This window comes from Anser cygnoides, chromosome 1, assembly GCF_040182565.1.
Source record: "Anser cygnoides isolate HZ-2024a breed goose chromosome 1, Taihu_goose_T2T_genome, whole genome shotgun sequence".
Taxonomy (NCBI): Eukaryota; Metazoa; Chordata; class Aves; order Anseriformes; family Anatidae; genus Anser; species Anser cygnoides.
The window spans coordinates 141,015,955-141,033,104 of NC_089873.1; positions in this window are offsets into that span (position 1 = coordinate 141,015,955).

A 17,150-nucleotide genomic window follows, 5' to 3' on the forward strand; every position below is an offset into this window, starting at 1 on the left:
ACACACAAGTAGAAAAAATGGATTCCCGAGCATTAAACTACTGTATTTCCTAGTGTTTTCTGCAGGAGATTAATGAAGAGGGAAAACTACATCCACTGACTTGGCAAGGTCCTTAATGGGAACCCAACCTCTCTTCCACCTGGGGCACTGCTTGGTAAGAGCAGAAAGGTTGTCCTCTGCTTTACATGCAACCTCTGCCTGCGTAGGAGACAAGAGAGCCTTTGATATCAAAACAGGAAAGTGAGGTCCTGTTAATTTGTTCCATTAACCTTCATAAATATTTCAAAAATTAACCAAAAAACTCTTTTCCAGCTATGCTAATTGTATCAGGAATGCTAATTGTGTTCATTACACTTTCTATTGCTAGCTGTTAGTAGGTTATTTTGATACTGACAGATTCGAAGAGGGGGGTTAAGTTCATTTTAAGAATCCTCTAAGGACAAATGGAGATTTGGAAAGCACGCTGTCCTTAAACCTGACTGCCATTCTTTGTGTTGTAACAAGCTGCCACACACTTGCTTAAATTTCATGGTAGCTAATGGTACGTGTCACAACTTTTAGGAGCAGGTAAAATATTCAGCACCACAGATTTGATTGCAAGGCCTGTGAAGTCAACAGAAAGACTCTCTCTGTTCAGCAAGTTTCTGTTCAGTTCTAGCACCTCTTCCCAGATTGTAAGTAACGTCTATTGTCTATTTATTCCAGTACAGCACATACTGTAGAGCAGAAAAAATTACTGATGTCCCAAGTTTATCTTTTTGATGGGGAGTGTCTGGGTAAGAGATATATTTCCTTCTGTATTTTGAAGCTCAAGTATGGATAGATATTATCAGTTAATATTAATATTAATTAATAAGGTACTACTAATTGTATTAAAAGTTTTCAAGTCCTATTAGATATGTTAGATTGCTTTCCCCAAATAAACATGGTCCTTATTATCAAGGCTATTTTTGGTTTCCCAGTCGCAGCTGTCAGAACAGCGAGCACTACCCGCTAATGGAAGAAGTAAGGCAGACCAGATGAAAATTAAACTAAGCATGGAGGGAATCCCAAGGCTGAATTTTCTTTGAACAAAGACAGAATCTCTCAAAAATACCTCCAAACTTTGCTGCAAATAAAAGGTCTGAGCTTTTATAAAATAATTTGAGGTTCTGAGTGGTTCTTTTCTGTGGTTCTCCTCACTTGTGAGGGCCTGATTTCTGAAAATCAAATCCTTTGGCAGCTTATCCTACACAGTGTCACTTCTTATACTTAAAAACTAAGGCCACAGGGATGGAGTATGTAATAGTACAAAAAGAAAACTACAGTCCATAAAATCAACCAGTTTGAATTCTTGAGTGAATTAACTGAACTTTAGGTAGTACTTAAGCAAGCGCAGTATTTCAAAAGCATAATTTATATGAATGGCGTATCTTACCTTTACAATGTATTACTGCTGCATGCCTTTGCCCCAGTAAAGCAGCCTAATTTAAATCAGTGTTTTGTTTTGTTTTGTTTTGTTTTGTTTTGTTTTGTTTTGTTTCTTTTCAGTCACTTCCCAGAAAGTGACTGCTCGGGCCAAGTTTTGCCTGGGCTACCTAGACAGACCACCTCAAAGCCACTCAGGTCCCTGCTCTGAGTCTCTTTGGAGGCAACAATCTTTCTCCTTTGACTACAGAGGGAGCCTCAAGCTAAACTCTGTGAATTATCCCCCAGCTTACCAGCAGCAGTTGGCTCCTTTCAGATGTTATTGCTCTTGCTGCAAAAGTCTGGAGATAAAATAGCTATTATCCTAGCTGGCAGGAGGCACGGAGGCAAACAGCATGGGTACTCAGGGCTATGATACATCACAGCAATCTTTAGATTATCTGTTCTAATACTGTATTTAAATGTATTTCAGTTTATGCTTCAGCCTTCAAGTTAGCACTGTCTTCTCCAGGTGCTGAAGCTTTTTATACATGTGTACCTGAGACACCTGGGACAGAGCACAGGACGTTTGCTGAAGACTTTATATCGGTTCAGCATGAAACCTCTGGGCATTTCCTCTGTCCTTCACCCATATCATGGGTCAGAGCTTGCATTGCCACTGCTCTAGGTTAACCACACATCTGCAAGTTACCAGGAGCTCCAACCTGCAGACACGGCGACTTATTCAGCTGTGCCAGCAGACAAACCGGCATTACACGTTCTCTGTGTTAGAAACAGTTTCACAGATCAGACGCTGTATTAGTCTAACAAGTGACTGCTGCTTCACACTTCCTCCGTCTAAAATGCCAGCACTGCCACTAGAGACTCCATTTTCCCATCCTTTGAAAAATACTAGAAAAAGGGGGAATTTGCAGGCTGTCAGACAATTAAGAACCTCCCTCCATACACCTGGGCTTGAATTTTGCTGGAGGCCATACATTTCATCCACAGGGACAGAACTAATTTGGTACAGAATTCTTCCTGCCTAGGGCAACTCTTAAAAGTATGCAGTCCAAAACAGCAGTAATGTAAGTACACGCAACTGCATTAAAAAATTATTAGCAGTGAGGTCTTCCTGGCTTTTTTCTTCTGGGGTTATTTGATGTCAAGTGCATGAACAACTGCAGGAACAGGGACTATCAGCATGGGGGATTCTCCACTGCAGGCAGCCTGAGAGCTAGACTGGAGTGAGGCTCTTGTGCTCCTCATGCTTTCAGAGCTCTTCTTGGCTGAGCAGCTGGGCAGTTTGGGTGGAAATCCCCGGGACACGACCCAGAGCATCCTTCGGGCAAGTTATCCAGGCACCGGCCTATGGTGTAAAAGCCAGCAAAAGCTCTACACCTGACCATCTTGGAGGAGCGTCCTGTCATGAAAAGGCCTTAAGTCCCAAGCAGACACCTGTGAATGCCTTCGAGGAGCTGTTTTTTTTTCCTGAGCTTTGTATTTCCCATGCTGTTACACACTGGATGTGCTGCTTTACCTTTCAAAGCTGTCTGCCTAATTCCCCCGCCACTGAAGAGGACATGATATCATCCCATCTCACGCGGCACATTCATCTGAGGTGTCCTCGGTCATTACAGACCTTATTTATAACCGACAAAATAAACACTGTCAACCCATGGGCTACTTGAAGCCCACACTTGGAGTTCCAAGCCCACATTGGTAGTTTTAATTCTTTGACTAGCTGCACAACCTGCCTCCAGAGAAATCTGTGAGCAACAGCAGAAGGAGCTGGGTGCTTGGCAGCACTGCTGCAGAGAGCTCTGCAGCTGGAGTGGCTGTGGTTGATGCTGGCAGGGGCACAAGAGAGACATAAGCACGGACGGAGAGCTAGAAATTATTCTTACACTTGCCTAGGTTTACAGTGTTTTGGACTAAACTGTTTCAGTTGCAGCTGACAGGTCGCTCGTGAAGAAATCCTGTGATGTGAGTGATCTCGTATCATGGTCAACACTGTCCCAGTCGCCCCCCCTCCGGTGTCAGTGAGAGCCAAGAGCAGGCTTACAGCGTTGGCTGGGAACTCGGGACCATGTTGACTGTTGTGAAATAACTTCTGATTGCTTACTGAGGTTGGAAAACTGTGACACGAGCTCATTTGCAAAAAGGAACAATTCCAAGGCACGTTTTCCTGTGAACTTAACACTCCTGACATTGCCTTATTCTAAGTTGTAAGTTACTGCATCGTTAACTCATTTTCAAATTACCACTTACTTTTCCATTATTTAATGTGAAGCACTGAGGTTTTCTTGCTTATTTGTTTCACTAAAAATGTAATGCCCATGTGCAGCAGGAAAGCAATTAATCTGTGTAATAAATACATATGCATCTGGACATAGTGCGATATATATTAATAGTGAAATGATCTAAAGGATAACCATAACAGGCTATTACTGTTTGGGTGTTACCTGAAATACTGTCAGCAATTACATTTACAAAGTAATCTTAGTTTATAGTGACACTGATTAGGTATTCTATATGGGCAGTTAATATAGCATATTTCCAAGTATCTCATTTGCTTTGACACGGCAGTTTTTGGTGAAGCCAATGCTAGAACAATTTCCTAATGACCTCACTGATGTTAAATTTCTCTTGATCATCATTTCTTGAAGACCTGTAACATTCTGAATGCAGATGACAGTTTTGACATTCACAAAGATGTAGGTTTAATTATCATCTTGATTACTTGAGCTGGAAAACCAGATGCCTAAATATCATGAAAGGTCGAGTAGAACAAATCCTGATAGTTGGTATCTCGCAGTACTAGAAACGCTGCTTGGGTTGGAAGGTGACTTAAAGAATAATAACAAGTAATTGGGAAATCAAGGGCTTTTTTCTTGGCACAGCTCTCTTCCTGCATGAAGAGACTTTGTTTAAACAAGAATCTCATCATAACAGATACAGGAATCTGAGCTGGAGTGCTGAACACATGTAAATTATATCAAATAAAAGAGAACAGAAAAGAGAGATATGCAAGACACAAAGATATATAAAGATCTGCTAGGTTTTCCCAATGTCCCATGGTAGGTAACACTTTATTGTTGAGAGACTCACATAAAACACAGCAAGCCTCCTCTTTTATAGGGGAAAATTTGTCAATATTCTTTACTTTTATGTGCATGATTTATAAATCTATTTTCTACAGCAATTTGAGGGTTGTAAAATCATACTATTATTTAGTACACAGCTCCTCACGGACTCTGGTTTATCAACTGCTGGGTAAAGAGTGGAAAAAACATCTGCTAATCACTCATTAAACTAGAATAGATTCAAACAAATGACTGCTATTAAGAGTCCTGATCCAAAGCCCATTACAGTCAACAGAAAAGCTCTCAGAGGTTTCGACAGGCTTTGCATACCACCTGAAGTTAATATTAGCTAGACTGATGGAAAATGTACATCATCTTAATTGATTACATAAAATTCAAGACATAAAAAATGCCAGAACTTAATGCATCTACAGGAAAGATCAAAATACAGTAGAGGACTGAAACCTGAAACTGATAGACAGAAGGGATAGAAATTTGTGCAATTTTAGTTTAATCAAGCACATTGATAGTGATAAGGTGGCAAATATCCAGGCTGTACTGTTGTTTGTCTACAGATGTTCCCAAAGGTAGGCCTGCCCCTTAGCAGCAAACTGCAAAGCCAAAAAAAAAAACCAAAAAAAAAAACACAAACAACAACAACACAAAACACAAAACACAGACAGGGAAAAAAAAAAATCCAGAAAACAAACTAACTGTCTCCCTAAATGAAAGTGGATCAGTCAGGGTCAAAGCATTGACACATCTGCTTTTAGGGAAAATATAGCCATGCTTCTGGCTGGGAACCATGCTGGCTGTGGAGAGGGTTTGTAAATGAAATCACAGCCATTCCATGAAGCAAGCTACAGGACTTTCTACTGTAATGGGTATTTTTATTATTTATCATAAATACAAATGTTGATATTGTAATATTAATAATATTACTGTTATTTAGTAATTATGTAAGGATTTACGGGCTTCATTGACAAGGAAGGTGTATCTAGGAGTTGACCAGGTAACTGTAGCTTAGGCCATGAGACAGGTCTGGTTTAGGAAACTGCTCTCAGACATATAAAAGTAAAAACAAAGCCTGATTTTGGGGCTGCTTCCTGCCCACTAGCTCAGTCCGACAGTCTGAGGGTGAGTTACTGCAGCCTTACATGAGGACTGAGAAATCACAACAACTGAAACGGATGAGAAGCTCGAACGCTGGCGGATGAGGGGATATACCGCCATGCTGCTAGCAGTGTATCATTTTTGGAAGAATTTCTGTTTAAAATTTACGTGGCCTGTTTGGAATTGGGCACTAGCTGACATGTCAAATGATCCCGTAAAGCATGTTTAGTATCTTCAGCGTAATAAGAAAAACTGTTGATAAAGGCTGAAGCACTGTCTTCATGGATATACACCTTTCTCCACTGTAAAGTGGTTGTAAAACACAAAGGTAAGAGCTTCAGGGCACTGGTTGGATAACGGTAGAAACTGCCACAGAAATTTTCAGTGCGCTCAACCCTATTCATAACCGCTAGCTAACAAAGAGGCTGCCACCGAATCATGCTCACATTTCCATTTCCATTGGCTTTGTGGAGAACAAGACCTGACCCTTAGGAGCAGAAAGTCGTGCTGCTGCCAAAGCCAGGTAGACATCAGTCAGTACTGGCCAAATCCACCCTTAAGTCGCCAAGGTTGCCCTGGTGGCTGCAGCCGACAGGAGGTGGAGGGCTCTCGCTGCTCAGGGGGTTACAAGGGTCTCCAGGATGAATGTATTTATGGCCAATTTCTGCCCCCCCATCCCGCCCCCTTGCTCTTGTGCCGGAATTGCCCTTTAGCTCAAATAGCACTTCTCCATCTGGCATCTACTCTTTTGATATATTCCTAGAAAGAAATCGCATCTTTCTCAACCTTCATTTTTCTGGCTAAAAGGTGTTCTGCTATTTTTAGTTGCATTGTGCTCTTCGCTCCCCTGACCACCATCTTTGTCTTTCATCTGTTGCAGATGTACCATAAATGACCAAAATACTTCACACTGCCCCGTCTTGATTTCTTCTGGCTGTTTCCAGTGTTGCTTGGACACATTCTCCTAATAATCAATGCCAGTCTCTTCCCCTGCCCAGCCTGATATCTCTGTCCTTAGCTCACCACCCGGTTTCGTTCTTCTTTTGTGTCTCTAACTCTCCCCTCCCTGTGCTATCCACTTTCTGAGAGCCAGGGGAGATTTCCTGCTGATGCAGGGATGTGTTTTAAAACCCACTGCCTTCTGGTGTTAGGAAAGGAATTCATATCAACACGTATTGCAGGGAAGGAAAATCTCTGAATCAAAGGTGAAGTGAAAGCTTGTATTTCATCTCACTGATGAATAACAGAGAACCAGGACTTCTGTATCTTCCATCCAACGCCACTGACAGGTAAGACAAGAATAGCATTTGAAGTGCAGAGAAACCCAGACATCCACAGGTCATGGGTATTGTCCTAGGGGCCACATTTCTTCCACAATGTCCTGGAGCTCAGCTCTTACGGTGTGAGCACTAATGCTGGTGGGACCTTGTCTGCCAGGGAGACTCCGAACACCAAATTATCTTGGAGATTGAAGCTGAGACCTCTGCCCATGTGTAAAGCATGGTGCATGTGTAAGTGGTGTCCAGGAGGCTGTGGACCGAAACACCTATTCTCTCCAGTTCACCTAAGCATAAAAACTGCTCACAACTGTTGTTCTTGACAGCCACCAAGGGAAGAACAGCCAAGAGCAGCCAAACACCAAGAAGTGCCTTACACTTACAGCAAACTGCTGGCATCTCATGCTGCCCCAGGCAGGTCATGCCAGCAGGAGTGTTTCTGAAAGCCAGGGAGATTTCCTGCTGATGCAAGGATGTATTTTAAAACCCACTGCTGAATACTAGCTGACATTTTCTAAGACTAGAACTGCCTGCCCTTTCCTGTTATTTTTTTTTATTTTTTTTTATTCTTTCAATGCTGCCGAGAGACCTGATTTCCAAAACATCCCTTCCAATAATCAGGTGCCACTAAAGCCGCAAGACAAGCTGCTGGGGCACTGCTGCTTGCTCCAGGGGAGGCAATGGATGTGTGTCCCCAGGGACCTTCATCTCCCCTTTATCTGCCTCCACAGAGGATGCTGGGCATGTGGCAGAGCATGGGCATCAAGGGAGCAGCAGGATGCCATCCTACCCCATGTGCTGGGAAAACCCTCGCTGTGGCTCTGATGCTGCTCTACAGCAGACCCTAATGGCACCCCAAAAGACACTCTGTACAGGACCAAGCGCAGATTGTAATATTAAATATGCATCTTGTTCGGATTCCAGTCTTTTAGGGTTTCCAGTTATACTGCATCAAGGATGAAAGCAACCTTGAAGAGGCAAAAGTTGAGTGCTACGCTGAAATTCATTCACATCGGAGATGTTACTAGGGGACAAGAGGACTGTTTATGGGTTTTCACGTAGCGGAGTACTTGTCACAGCTGCAGTTGTTGGCTTTTTTAATCTAATTGCTGACTTGAAATGCAAATGACTGTAAAATTTCACAGACACTTTTTAAAAATGCAAATTGCATGTGATGACAAATTCTCACATACTATTTTTCGTGGCTTGTGAGTAGGATTTTTGTTTGTCTGGGAGTATTTTTTTTGGAAACTTCCTGGTTTGGAAATCAGGCAGTTAAAATGCCTAGCTTAAACTCTGGAGATACGTCCTCATACTGACAAATACAAATGCTTGTAATACTGGGGACGTACTTGGCACATATTGAAGAACAAATACACCACAGATAAGCATGCTCTATGCAACCTTCAATCCCATTGCTGTATATGAACTCATGCAGTAAGCTGCAAGCACATATCTGTGTGATTTTTCCTACAGCATCAACATACCACTGTGGGCCAAACTTTTAACAATGATTTAGTTAAAAATTCTAAATATTTGAAGCTGGTGGGGGCACTTGAATGCTCAGAAACATCAGAAAATTGGTTAGAAGTCTGAAAAATTACATTTGCCCCCGCGAGCTGGGACTGGCTCAGTGACTGTGTGGTCAGGTGTGGGTGTGCAGTTTGGGCTAGGCAGCTACCCTGTGGTTGCCTGCAGCTGTTGGATCGGATGCTGTAATGCTGGTGGTCCCTCCCTTTCTATTTTTAAAGATCTTGGCCTTTAATGTTTGTGCTAGAGTGTAGCTGTGTACTCGCTAAACAAGTGGGATGAATCCCAGTTGTTGGAACAAATTGCTCTTGCCGAGAACAAAACCAATCAGTTATTAACATAACATGCCAGTAGGAGACTTGCCAAAGTTGACTTGGGCCTCCAGGCGATAATGCTGTGCAAATAGCATTAGATTGCAACTAAAAGCCTGAAACCGAGGAAAAGGAGAGTCGCAGAGCAGAAAACTGAAGAGGAATACGTAGGAAAGATCTGTAACAACATAGGCAGTTTGCAGCTTCTTCTCAAAGAGACTTGAAACAAGCTGCTGCATCACTGCCACAAATTTTATATGCACATCCAGTGTTCCCAGGAGGGAATAACTTATTCCCAGAGATAGCCATTCTGCAGTTTCTCCAAAAATCAGGTTAGCGGGATCTGTCTTAGGTTGGGTTATCCAATAGCAGCCCCCCCAAATTGCTTAGCCCTTCAGCTGAGATCGTAAAAGAAAAACCTCAAACCATTTGCACACAAACATAAACTGAAGGGGGATCAAACAACACCCTTGTTATAGGCAATTTAGCACGAAGGTTTGCACCCTCAACATTTTTGTTCCTCCCATTGGATGGGAGCTGATATTCGGAGGTTTTTTTTTTAGGTTTTGTTCAGCGGGTTCTTCAATACACGACAGTGCTTAGTTAGTGGATTTAGGAAATTGTAAAGATATTTTTAGGAGGCTTAAAATCAGGATTTAGCTCCTGGGTCCTGAAATCTGATATATATATATATATACACACACAGAGAGATTCAAGCAGGAATACTCAAATGGAGCTCCTGAGAAATCCCTGCCTCGAGCTGCCTGCGACTGCTTACCAACGGGAGACAGCTCTGGAACTGAAAACTGAAAAACCATGTCTCCACAGCTATTCATAGAGTCTAACAAATCCTTCTGCGAGGCAGGGCTTACGAGCTTGGTGTCACTTCCTTGTGGCTCTGAGACCCGGAGTAGCGTCTCTAGTACGGCGCAGCTCTGTGCTATGGCAGCACGCAGCCTGGGTCACTGCTAGTTCAGGCATGTCTGCACCATTGCATCCTGTAAACATGCCCTTCGTGTCCCTCCTGTTACTCTCTGAATGGTGCAAGTGTACAGTATAATCAGTCGCATAAAGGCAGAGGTATAAATAACAACAACTGATTAGGAAAGCATTGCAATTAATCACAAGAATGCGGGCTCGGTGAACTCTGTTGTCATTTTTAATGAACCATACATTATAATTAGTGACACCCGAGGGGAATTGTAAATGCTTGCCAGTGCAGAGATGTCGAGTACAAGAGTACTGCATCAAGAGCTTGTTCTCACGCCGCTTGTTGGGCTGTTTGAGACTTCTTCAGGAACCATGGGCTGTGCCTCAGTGATGGCCAAAAAACTGTGTGTGGAAGCAAAGAAAGTGAGAAAAGGAAAGGAAGAAAAATAGGCCCAGACCAATCCTTCATATTTCTGTAGGGCTGTGTGTGGTTCCATAAGGTCTGCAAGAACTGCAAAAGTAATGCAGAAGAAATCCCTTTATTGCATCCAAATTACAGACAGATCTCAGACAGATCTCAAGGGTGGGGTACCAGACCAAACACCAGCAGTAGAAATGTATATCCCTTTAATATTACTACACTAGTGCTAGCATACATAATTCTGCATACCTGACTAGAAATGCAGTGTCTGCATAGCTCAGAGGTGTATTACAGAGTCTTATACACACAAACTAAGCTATTAGTTATGGTCATCTTTGACGGTTCTTCATGTGATTAACTTATGTGGTCCACACACAAGGTTAATTGGTTTCCCCACAGAAGGTTCCTGTTTTCTTTAATTTGATAATACATTCATACTCTGGACCATCCATCAATGTATGTTTTTTCAGAGAGCCTGTTCTTCTCTGGATCAGTTTCCCAGATAATCTGCTTTCTTGTGGAACATCCACCAAGTCATGTTTTACTTCAGATGCAGATTAACAATATTTTAAGGCATTGTAATTTACTGCTGTTTTCCCAAGTGTTATTCTGGACAGCTTTAATATATTCATGGTCACACATACGTCTTTCCTTTAGAGTTCCCAGATTTCTTAGGGTCCCTAGAAATTGCACTTACATAGCAATAGGAAAACATATATGCTCTCGTATAATAATGCTGTACTGCTTACATAAATATATACTATATACATAATATATGTATATACATGTTGTTTCATAAATGTATATATGGATCTTTCTAACTTTGTGTTACTAAATTCTGTCTAATTAGGGGATAGGTATTATACTTGTTTACCTAAATTCATTTGCTTGCAAACTACAACACCTTGGTTGGCATTTCTAGCAGGTTTTCAATCATATTAAAAGATGTGCTGACATTTTGAAGAGTCGGGGAGTAAAGCTACCTCTGGAATTCCCATGAGATAGCTGGTGGTTTGATTTGTTTAGTCAGACAATATCTATCTATAAGTCTCATGCATATATACTAGTGTTCAGATGAAGCAGAAGATTTTTGAGAGCCTAAAGTAAGAGCCTGACAGCATGGTTAAGTGCTTTTTTCCCCTTGGAGATTACTGCTTGCATGAAATGTGACACAAACTGGTCTGAGCTAGGAGGGAAATTCAAGAAAGCTGGAGTACAGAAAAACAACACTTTCAAGAGCCTTCTTGAATATTTATCTTGTTCAGGATCTATCTGTGACCATCCTTAGGGTCAAAGACTTGTGTGTATCTAATTCAAAAGGTTAAACATGGTTAAATGTTTTTTTTTTTCCCCTCAGAGGTTTCCCTTTCCTCAGTTATGTATCTGAGAAAAGCCATCAGGCATCACTCAGAGATTTTTTATAAGCAGATATAAGGAACAGCAGAGTAGTAAGTTTTTGTTTGTGAACGAAAGGCAAATAAAGTTCATAGGTGCACACAGCAGCACTTGAGAAGCGTGAGCCAAAAAGCCACCTACCATTAATCTTCCCCTCCGAATTTTAAGATCTTTAGGCACTTTCATTTTTAGTTTGATGGACAGTCCAAACTGTTCAGATTTAAGCAGTAGGGTCACAAACCTCCTGCCTTAACCTGTTGGCATCCAGAGGTACCCCAAATTGTAATCGGAGAAAAATCAAATCTAGATAAGAAAAGAGAGAAAGAGGGGATGTGCCATAAAGAGGAAGGTGAATACAGGTAGACCTCATGGTCACTGGCAGGCGTCATGCCCATGTCTCTGCCTGGCTGTACTGACCTGGAAGATGATCTTGGAATAAATTTCCAACCCAAGTACAACTTGTGCCAAAGAAACAGAACCAGTAGTTGAGTCACTGAGTGGATAATGAAAAGCATTTTAATTTGTACAGATAGATGCTGCTTAAAATGGTGGTCACAACTCCACGTTCAGATAAAGCTTGGAGTCTTGAATGCCTAGTTGTATTTCAATGGGAAAAAGAAAACAAATACAAAAATACAAATTCGGATGGAGAAGACAGTTTATACTAATTGACACAAAATGGCATTTTTTACCCTTTCTAGCAAATGCATATTTTACTAGGGCTTTGTACAGAATTTTCCCTCTATCTCTTTCCCTCTCACACATATGCTCTTCTTCTTACATAACTTGAAAATGAAAAACCTCCCAATGAATGGAAGTTCCCCACAATACTGTGGGAATGGAGCAAATCTGCTCCCACCCAGCTGAAGTGAGTGTTGCTGTTGCTATTGTTGTTTTCTGTCCCTGAGGTGATCTTCATCTGTGGTGACCTTGGAGAGGAAGCAGGGAAAGCTATATGGACCCTTAGGACCAAGAGAAAAATGACCATATGGCTGTATTTTGTAAGTAAATATTAAAATTGCTGGTTCAGAAAATCACTAGCTTCCGCATCTCTGCACAGTTACAGAAGACTGTGTGACAGCATCAGGAAGTAATGCTCAAAGACTTCTCCACTGAGAAAATGCCATCTCCATGCCAGCAAAACACCACTGACTTCACTGGACTCACTATTGATTTATACCCCCATAACTCAGAGAAAAATTTGACCTAGTGGGGCAAGAACATAGGAGTAAAAAATAAAAGCGACAAACAAAAAACAGATGACAAACCACAGAGGAGAACAAAATGTTCATCACTGATGTAAGACAAACAGCTGTTGTCCAGGTTATCCTGAAAGTACAGATGGCCTGATCTTCCTCTTCATCTGGATTTGAAAAATGACCAAAAAAAAAATAATCTGAATTCACTGCAAAAATAGCAATGTGAATTCATTGTGCCCTTTTCCAATATTTTAAAAATCATCCAAATATCATAAGCTGTTGTTATATTGTTGTAAAAGAAAGCAATGATTCTGGTTTTGGATCACAGTTTTTTTGACTCTAGCAGTCAGATCTGAGACTTTGATGTCCTTGTTCTTGGTGACATCCAAGGAAACCCAAACACTAGTTAGGGCCAAAGTTGGACCATTCTTGATGCAAGTAGCAATGAAAAATGTTTGGGCTTGTCCCTCTAATTTGTCCCTCTAATTGACTTTGTTCCACAGTCAAACCAGTGCCCAGGTGAGGGTCTGCACAAGGCTTCCCTAACAAGGCTCTTCTGCTCTCTGCAGAGCAGGGTTTTCTAAGGGATTTACTTCAATTTCTCCCTGCTCACCTAGGGTGCTAATGAGCTCTGTCCTTTACTTTCATGCTATTGCTTTTGTTGATGGGAAGGAAGGTGAATTATTTATTTATTGTTTTGTCCTTCCCTCAACAGTCTAGAGAATGGCTACCAGACTGCAAAAGGTCACCCAAGATTTGAAAAACACAGCATGCTCCTCCCCATTTCAGTCCCATTTCAGTCCACACGTGCTGTCTTGCACAAAAGACTGACAGCTTTTTAAAAACATTACTGTGAGGGAGCAGACGTTGACCTGTGTGGTACCAGCAGTGGGTGGCAGGCCCAAAAGGAAGTGAATCAAGTCCTATGAGGTGTAGGTATGAAGTGCAGATAGGTGTCCTGTGGAGCTGGTCACCCGTAACTGTGTAACATCATGAGGAAGAGTCAGGGACCACCAGGAGAGATGGGGTGAAGGAGTCACTTCCTTGCCTTCATCACCTCAGAGGAGCCCGGCTACCTGAAGCAAACACGAGGACACTTTGGCTGTTGAGGCCTGCTCTCAGAGTGTGGCTGGAAGCTCTCCTGTGCCCTGGTGTACTGGGTCTGGCTGGGATGGAGTTCCCTTTCCCTGCAGCAGCCCATACAGTGCTGTGCTCTGCACGTGTAGCTAGAACAGCCCTGGTATCACACCAGCGTTGTGCCTATTGCTGAGCAGTGCTGGCACCGCATCCAACCCCCACAGAGCCAGCAGGCTGGGGGTGGGTGGGCAAGAGATGGGGAGGGGACATCACCAGGGCAGCTGACCCAAACCGACCAAAGGGATATTCCATACCATGATGTGGTGTCACACTCAGGAATAAAAGGTGGGAAAGGGGAAAGAGAAGGGGGGGCTCTTGTTATGAAGACATCTGTCCTCCCAAACAATTGCTATGTGCATTGAGGCCCTGCCTCTTGGGATGTTGCTAAAAATCACTCTTTGATGGGAAGAAGAGAATAATTGTTTTATCTCTCTCTTTGCTTCCACGTTGCCTTTGGGTGGTTTTTTTTGTTTGTTTGTTTGTTTGTTTATTTTCCCCTCTTACCTTCCCCCTTATTTAAATTATCCTTATCCCAACCTGTGAGCCTTTTCCTTTCCCATCATACTTTCTTTCCCCCCTCTCCCTGTGAGGAGGGGGAGTGAACGAGCAGTTGTGGTGGAGTTTAACTGTCCACCAAGGTGAAACCACCACACTTGGGAAAGCAGCAGCAACACATGGCATACATTTATTTTTAGCACTCCAATATACAGAGGGGGTCTTTGCCTCAGTTTTTTAATTTTTTTCTTTTTTTTGGCCTATTATATGTTACATTAAAATGGTGGTCAGTCATGCTCAGCCCCAGCTGAGGGGGCTGAGTGTTTGTTCGGGCAATCCTGAGCTACCACAGCTGAAGGAGAGGCACAAGATGCTCAGGATCCCCTTGGGGCTAAAGACATTTTGTAATCAAAGCGCTTGCCAAGATAGCCTGCCCTCTGATGCTTCCTCCTCTCCTTGGAGGAGCAGGAGAGGAGGGTTTAACCTGTATTTGTGGGGACTCTACTTAGGTGCCCACACTGTTGCAGCAGTTTCCCTAGGCACTGTACCTAATCTGCAGAGGCAGGCTTCCCCTCAAAGAACAATTTAGAGCACCTTAATGACTTTCCTCCTTTTATTTGCCCTCTGGGCATGCCCTACCTACCTCTGTTTTCTTCATAGGAGGCTGGGCTTCAGACTCAGACACCTGATAGTAGCTGTTTATATCTCTGAAGGTCACTCCAGGAAACCACTGATTAAACATGATCTATCAGTTTCATAAACATGCTCCAGTCCCATCTGTATCCATAGCATATCTGTGCCTTCAGTGATAGATGGAAATTCAGTAATTATTTATCTAATAAGTTGTAAGGCCATAAAGGCTAGAATACATCTTAGTGCAGAGGAGACAAAAGATTTTATTGAATAAAAGCAAGTGCAAGATTTAACTGTGTGCAATATTAAAAACATAAAGAAGCCATCTGTCTTTCTTCATGGAGAATGATTTTGTGTGCTATGCAGTCATTAATGATGCATACTGGAAGAGTCTGCTATATTTATTCGAAGTGAAACTAGCACTGCTCCTAATGGCACGCCAATTAGGGTTCCTAGAAGTCAAAAGGCTGTGGAAATAGATGAGTTACCTAGTTACAAAAAAATAAAAAAAAAATAAAAAATGCTAGCATATTCATGCATTCCTGGTATACAGTCACACAAACAGCAGAATGCAAAAGCAACCTTTTTTTAAGAAAAACTTCTATGCCTTCTCTCTGCATATGCATGTTTTAGCATAGGAACATGTATGTCATTCACACATACCATATACAAAACAGTAACAGGGCTCCATTTGTAGGTCACTTGAGGAAGCTGATGGAACAATATTTCATTATATCCATGCACATATACATACATACACACACACACCGACTATATAGACTTTGTAGAGCTTAAAATCAAACATATGCAAGACTGAATAATAAACAGCACCAGCTTAAGCAAAATCTGTAAACTGTTTAAAGAGCATTAATGCTCCAAACTCCTGCAGTAAAAAAAGATGTCATTATGCACCTCAGTGTATAGTGCCTCTCATTAACTTCAACGTTGGCTTATATGGAACACATGGAGCTAAAATAACACAACTATTGTTGCCAAAAAAAGCACTCCAGAGCTGGGAAAACTGTAAATTTGCCTATGTAATTTGAATTTAACACCTCTCCTCTATTGTGTGTGCCTTATGAGAAAGTCCTTACATGTTCAGAGGTGAACTTTCCATATGACAATGGCAACATTGAGTATATATGTCATCAAAGACTGATTTGCACCTACCTTTTACATGGCTTATCTTTGACATCATTAAGTCTGCAAGCAGCACTCTGAATTTGGTGGGGTTTTGTTGGTTTGGTGGCTTTATTTTTTGTTTGACAGTAGTTCTGCTTAAACTCTTCATAGCCACACAAATAAAAGAGAAATCCAAGGCTCTTTTAGGTACCTCTTTTAGGTAACATCCTGTAAGCACAGGGTTGGAATTGTTAGTTGCTTTGCCTGGGGCTGGCAGAGGCCCTGCAGCAACGATGCTGCCATGTCCCCATCTGCAGGGACCAGCCACCAGACCTGGTAAGGCACGCACTCTGTCCTTGCATGTCACAGCTCTGTGTTGACAGCTGGAGAACAGTAACACTCAGAGTTTGGGCCTGTAATTCTCCGTGTCCTTCCATACATCAGCCCCCAAACTGAAGCTATCAACATCTTTTTAACTCAAACCTGCTCCCTCCTCACCAAACTCTCCTCTTCCAGCAACCACAGTCACTTCATTTCTGTGGGCTCCCCATCCCTTTTCCCACCTCCTCACCCTGGGATACCCAGTCTTCTGCTCTGGGCCATCAGCCCAGACCCTCCTCCCAGCTCTGGGGACTGCTCCCAGGCTTTGGACCTCAGTTTTCCAATCAGCCTTAACATTTCTGACTGACTCCAACTGAGTTTATACATGCATCTGGAAGGCTTCAAGGCTTGCATTTTCTTAAGGCCAAAGGGTAACAAAAACACAGTTTGTCACTTTTCCTCAAAAAACAAACTCATGGATGCGGTGACAAACTCATGAGAGGTGGCAAAATTGAATCCTTTACACTGCTGAAGGTCCCTGAAAGTCACTAATACTTAGTAAATACCGAGTATTACACTAATACTGAGTAAATTGCACCATGCTGAAGGATTTTGTGAGCTGACAAATACTCCCCTCCATCAGAGGAAATAACTCATCTTACAGACGGGACAGCAGGACCTTCCCCTCCAGCTCATTAGCCCCACAACGTGAGTTTTGGAGACCTTCCAACCAGCCAACTGAGATAAAGAAGAAGGAAGGAAATGCTTTACGAAAAAGAGAAGAGCTACAGTAA